Genomic DNA, 6,365 nt, shown 5'->3' with positions numbered 1-6,365 from the left:
GCAGGATCATTTGTAAAGAGCTGACCCAGTCCACAGTAGGGGGGTTATTAGTAATGCAAGGCCTGCACAACACTTCAGTGTGAAATTGTGTTGTGATTATAGTGACCCTTTTCATGTTGCAGATGCTGTTTTGTTTGGTTTTGGCACCAAACAACCAGATTAATAGAAGCTAGAATAAATTTCCACTTTTGAAAGAGTTGAACACGTATTGGAAGGCACACTTTCTCCATTTTCTTAGTTAACATGGGGCCTTGTCCTGAAATGTGACGGCACTCCTGTACTGAAGCGTAACATGTACTGCACACTGAGAAATTATCCTAAGGGAATACCAAGTTAAATATTAACATCTCTCATATGTCTATCCAGCCTCACTTCTTTCTATGACAACAGACCAGAAGCAAACAAACCATCAAACGTGTTAGTAAGCAGAACAAACAGACCGACTGACAAACCTGCAGTTTTTACCTCACTTGAACCTTGCTGTCTTTGTCAGTACTCATAAATCAATTCAACAACATTAGGTCAACAAGCCTTTAATTTTCCAGTATTGTACAACTAACATTTTACATTCTTTAGAAGAGTTTTAGTAACCACTTGTAACTTGGGCCTGGTCGGAAAATGACAACAACATTCTCACAAATGTCACTCCTCAAGTAGTTGAAGATATAAGAATCACTGAGTCTATAGATTATTGGGTCAGGTAAACTTCCGCACTAGCATGTATGCTAACACATTTGCCTTCCTCTTTTGCATGTTAATACTGTGTTTGGTTCTGGTTCAGCATTGTGAAGATCTGCATTTGAGCAGTGTGTGTGCGTGTGTGTGTGTGTCTGATTTGCTGGTAGTTTGGGTCTACAATACTTTGTTGGTGACTGCAAAAGTTGTTTGTGTGATACATTAAGTACCCAATGAACTGTAAAATGGTGTAAAATGTGGTTTCTCATCATCATCTACAGACTGCAGACTTTTAATTGAACAAGCAAGATATTGTAAGGATTGTAAGACTTCTGTTAACTGAAGCACGCACATGCACTGGTGTAAAGGGAACCCAGTCCCTTTATGGTTTAAGTCTTACACCCACAAAGATACATAGTCTGTGGCGGCAAACTTTCAAATTTCCATCAGATGTGTGAAAACTTCCCTGCTCTGCCGTGCTTGGAAGAAGCTAGAAGTCACCGGAAGGATCCGAGTAATCCCGAGAAAACACGAAAACGGCGGCAGTTAAACTACGAGCACACCTCTACGGTTATGATAGTGTTAAGCGGCATACTGCCATAATCACCATTGATCAGAAACATCCACGTCGTCACTTTGTGTCTGTTGTGAGTGAGTGCAAAGCAAGTCAACATCGGGTGTTTGTTCCATTTTTTTGTGCGTAGCGTGGAGCCTCACCGACCACCATGTCGTGATGCATACTTTTGCACACAAACTTGTTTCTTTATGTCGTCATGGACTGAATGATATGTTCGTATTTATTTAGAGACGTTCTAACATAATACCGTTTGAGTGGAATGCTTCAATTGGTGATATTCACGTTTATTTACAGTTTTAGCGTATTACATAATGATACAGTTTGCCATTTCAGTGTATTGCTCTGACCTCATGTTTATTATATTATTCGTGTAGTATCACGTTTGTTTATGTCACAGTGATGCGACTATTTTTGTACCATATATTTATGGTGTTTTTATTTTATATGCGTCAGGGAACCACAACAGATACATGTACACCGTTCCAAGCTACATAACGCAATAAAGAAGGGTAAAAGAAACCTCTAAAGTCGCTGCAGTTTTTCTGACAGTAGACTAAGGCCAGATTGTGTACGCCAGTATTCAAAAGATAATTTACATGATGCATTATTTTCCAAATATTCTTGATCATAACTTCAGTTAGCATGCATGTATTAGCCACACCATGATACCGAAACAGCTCTGGTCTTTAACCTTTTGAACAACATTGACTTGATCCAATAGATGACTGGTTACCCTGTCTTCCGGGGCACAATTGTCAATTACTCATTGATGCGTCAAAAGCACCTATTCTTATGTGTGAGGCTCGAACCATTTGCGACGGATTTGACTTAGGAGTGGCGCATTGGATAGCTAATGAAATTCTGAAAACAACGGCATGCAGGTTACAGGGTTTTCTCTTCTTCCATGTATGACAAATGTAACACATAAAAAGCATCACAGAGAAGTAGTCTAGCTTCTTGAATTGCAAATTACTCACCGTCGTGCGTAATTGTGAGATTCTGCAGTTTATTCGTCTATTTTTCTACAACATGGCTAAATTAACGTAAAGAAAAATACACTGAGGAGGAGTGAGTATTATTTAACTTAATATTGTTATAGACAGGTAGATATGTCCAGCTCCACCTAGGTATCCTCTAGGAATAAAAAAAAATAACAATTCTATTTTTGTCAAAGTTGAACCATTCCCCAGGTCCCATGCCTAAAATGTAGACCAGTGGCGGTAAAAACTGTAGATGGCACTGACCGCCAGCCTGAAACACGAGTGTCTTCAAATTGATTCCTATGCAAAAAAAAAAAAAACTCAATTTACTCTGAGGTAGGCCTCCAGCTCTGCTTTGGGCTGATGCAATTCTTGAGAATAGTTCCCTGCAAACTTCTGGCGATGGACCTCTCCCTCCCCTCTGTCCTCCATTCAAGCAAATCTTCCTGAATGTTGAGCAGAGTGTGGATAAGAAATGTCACAGCCCTCTAATTCAATATGGTGCATTAAATCAACACAGAAAGTGGTAATATTATACTTACAATCTTTCAAACTGGCATTGGAAGATAAGACTACATAAAACCTGTACTCTGTCAGGGACCTCAGGACACAAATGCAGGGTCTTTTCAAAAGCAAAGTGCGTTTATTTTATAACACAGCACAGCAAGGCAGGATGAGGATCTCCTCACAGAGCAAAATAACAGGCTGTGAAAATCCTCAGGAACTATGGGTGAGGACGAGCGCAGCTATGAAAGTTAAACATACCGCTCCACTCTGGGAGGAAAACAAAGGGCCTTTTAAATTTAACAAAACAAAGACATGCTCTCCTAATGAGGCGGATTTAACAAAGGACGCACTCTTACAAAACAGAAGCACTATAAAACTTTAACCGTAAACTTAAAACTCGTCTTTAACGGCAGCACAAAATCTTTCAATAAACGAAAACCCAAAACCGCTCCGCTAAAGGAGGAACTATGAAACTTACAAATCAATAACTCTCCTAAAACGGGGGAACAAAACAAAGCTATGAAACTTTTTAATACCATTTTAATAAATACATAAACTATGACTATGAAAACTTACAAAGATGGCTCTGAAGGAGGATCGCTCGACTTCAGGCTCGAGGAAGCTATGGCTGTGGATCTATGGTTCAAGACAAGACTGGTAATGAAGCTCAGAAACGGAGACAACATACTGACACAAGACAAGGGAAACGCAGACTATTTGAACACATGAGGGACCAAGGGGAACAGGTGGAAACACTTTGGGAATCAGGGAAGACAATGAGACGCTTGACACGGGAGGAAGGGCAAGATACCTGAAACGAGAGGGAAGTTAGTGATTTCAAAATAAAACAGGAAATGACGAGATAAGACATGAAACAGAACGTAAATCGTGACATATTCCACCATTTGGTCAGTGATATTATGTCATCAGTGAAGTATAGTGACAGTTTATTTTCTTGAAGTCCTGTGGGTCAGGCCTATTTTTACAGCATACAAAGACCTGCTTTATGCCCCTGACAGTATGTCACTTTAAAATCTTCTCCTCCTGATACAGCTTGTCTTTATACAGTTTTACTTTTTGAAGTAGCCCTTCATATAAGGAACTTTTGATTGGGTCTTCATCAAAATCTTTTGAGTTTGTATATGTGAAAAAAATCAAGGAATTTAGTCAGTTATGGTAAACACGTCATCCATAAAACTTCAAATTTTTTGTCAAACACCCCTCACACCTTAAGCATTCTAAAAAGAAAACCCCTTTTTTTAACCTCAACCTCTAGTTTCTGCATCGCTGGCTATAAGTGGTGCTGTAGATTTTGAAACACTAAAAAGGCATTCTTTAAGGTCAGTTTCATTGACCTGAGAGTTTATACAGTATCATTTTCATACTTTTGTAACCGTGGTTAAAGCTTTTCACAAGGTCTTGCAGGACACAGGTATTAGTACGTGTTATTAGCAGCAGAAAAATCTGTATATCCTGGTTTTCAATGTGCAGTTAAACATCTTGAGCATTGAGGCTTTTACATTGCCTCTTTGTGTCTCCAGCCATTCTCTCGTCGTTTTCCTTTCTCTGGCTTCCGAGACTCCGTATTCCATATGGACTCTGCCATTATCCACCAGCCTCACCTAACCTCATGACCACAGATGAGGGTGGAACAAAGATGGACCAATAGATTGAAAGTTTCACCTTGTGGCTCAGCTCCCTCTTCACCACAACGGACTGGATCAGTGCTCTCATTACTGCTGACGAAGCCCTCATCTGTCTGTCCATCTCTCACTCCAACCTGCCATCACTTGTGAACAAGGTCCCAACATACTTAAACTCCATTGCCTGAGGCAGGGACTTGTCCCCGACCCAGAGAGTGTGTTCCGCCTTTTCCAGTTGTGAACCATGGCCTCGGACTTGGAAGAGCTGATTTTCATCCTGGTCAGTTCACACTCAGCTGGGAACCACTCCAGTGCATGCTGAAGGTCTTGGTTTGAGGAAGCCAACAGAACCACGTCATCCACAAAAAGTAGAGATCCAACCCTGAGGTTCCCTAACCAGACACCTTCCACTCCACGAATATCCTCGAAATCCTGTCCATGAAAATCATAATCAGGATCGATGACAAGCGGCAGCCCTGGTGGTGTCCAACATGCACTGTAAATTAGTTCGAGTTTGGGCCAAGAATGTGTGCCTCTTACTTTGGTTGTACTGGGGCCGAATAGTTCATAAAAGCAATTCCAGTATCCCATAGTCCTACAGCACCCCCGACAATCTACAAAATATATGTAGACTGGATAGTTAAACTCTCATGATCCCCTCAGTAACTCTGCAAGTATAAAGTTCTGGTCCACTCTACCATGACCTGGGAGAAAACCACACTAGAAAAACATACTCTCTGGTGTTGTCCTAGACGTCCTTTGAAGAGGTGTGTCAACCAAGACAGCCCCACACGTACAGAGCCCTTTAGGCAAATATGACATTTCTTGTGTTTTGCGTTTCCAGTGTTTTTCATGATCTAGTCATTTAAACTTTTTCTTCTGTGTTCTCAGTTTGCTTTTGTTCTGTACTCCCAGTCCTGCATTGAGATTCTAGTCATTATTTTTAGTTTCCTGAGTTCCCTCCTGTTCTGGTTCTCAGTTCCATTTTCACACCTGTTTCCTTGCCAATTAACCTCAGCTGCAGTCACTTCCTCATTGGTTTCATGTTGTTCAGTCATGTTGCCGCCTGCGTCTCCAGTCATGTCACCAGTTATGCTGGTACCTTTCTTTCCAGCCTTATCGCCATCTGCTGCTCCTGTTACGTTGCCGCCTGTTTCTCCTGTCATGTCGCCACCTGGTACATCCGTCTCCTTGCTCCCTGACTCTCATTTCAATCTGCCGGTTGTCTACTTGGAGGTCCAGTTGGACGCCACACTGTCTGCTACTGAGAGGGGTGGCTGTGATGCTCCTGTCCAGCCGCCATCCAGGAAAAGACACTCCAAGAGTTTTCCCTTGTCCAAGCCACATCATCTGTCTTTGCTTAAACTCCATCATCTGTCTTTGTCAGAGCCACAGTCTCTGTCCACTACTGAATTAAAACAGAGGGATAATGAAGGAAAAAAGGAAAATGATTATTTTGAATACTCCTCTCGGATGGCGGCCAAAACTGAAAGAGAATGGCTCCTCAGGCCCTGGCTCCAGTTGAGTTTTCAAAGAAAACCATCCAGTAAGAAACAAGGCTCTTAGCAGCTACCCCTCATCACCTCTGCACCATTTGGGCCAAAGCTCTCTCCTATTCTGTCAGTTTCTGACTCCAGCTCCTGTTCTCAGATTTTTTGTGCTGGCTCAAGTCTGCCCCACTCTTTGCTCCAGCTTAAGTCAGCTCCAGAGTCTTTGCCCCGGCTCAGTTAAGCTTCCTCACCTGACACCCAGTCTCTTATTCAACCTTCAGAGCTTCAGTGTACTTGTCAGCAGTCTTCAGCGCTTCATTCTCAAACGTAGCGGCCTTCCAAGCTTCAGCCTCCAGAGAAGCAGTCCTCCAAGCTTCATCCTCCCGTGGAGCAGCCTGAATGTTCCTGCACCCAAGGGGGTCCCAGTGGGGGCTGCCCTCCACGGCCTGTTTCTGCATTGAAGGGGGTTCGAATGGGGGATGCCTCTCCTCCT

The sequence above is a fragment of the Leuresthes tenuis genome, unplaced genomic scaffold (genome assembly GCF_036924035.1).
Source record: "Leuresthes tenuis unplaced genomic scaffold, fLeuTen1.0.hap1 SCAF_3, whole genome shotgun sequence".
NCBI lineage: Eukaryota > Metazoa > Chordata > Actinopteri > Atheriniformes > Atherinopsidae > Leuresthes > Leuresthes tenuis.
The sequence above is the reverse complement of the archived record's forward strand: the minus strand, read 5'-3'. Positions refer to the sequence as shown.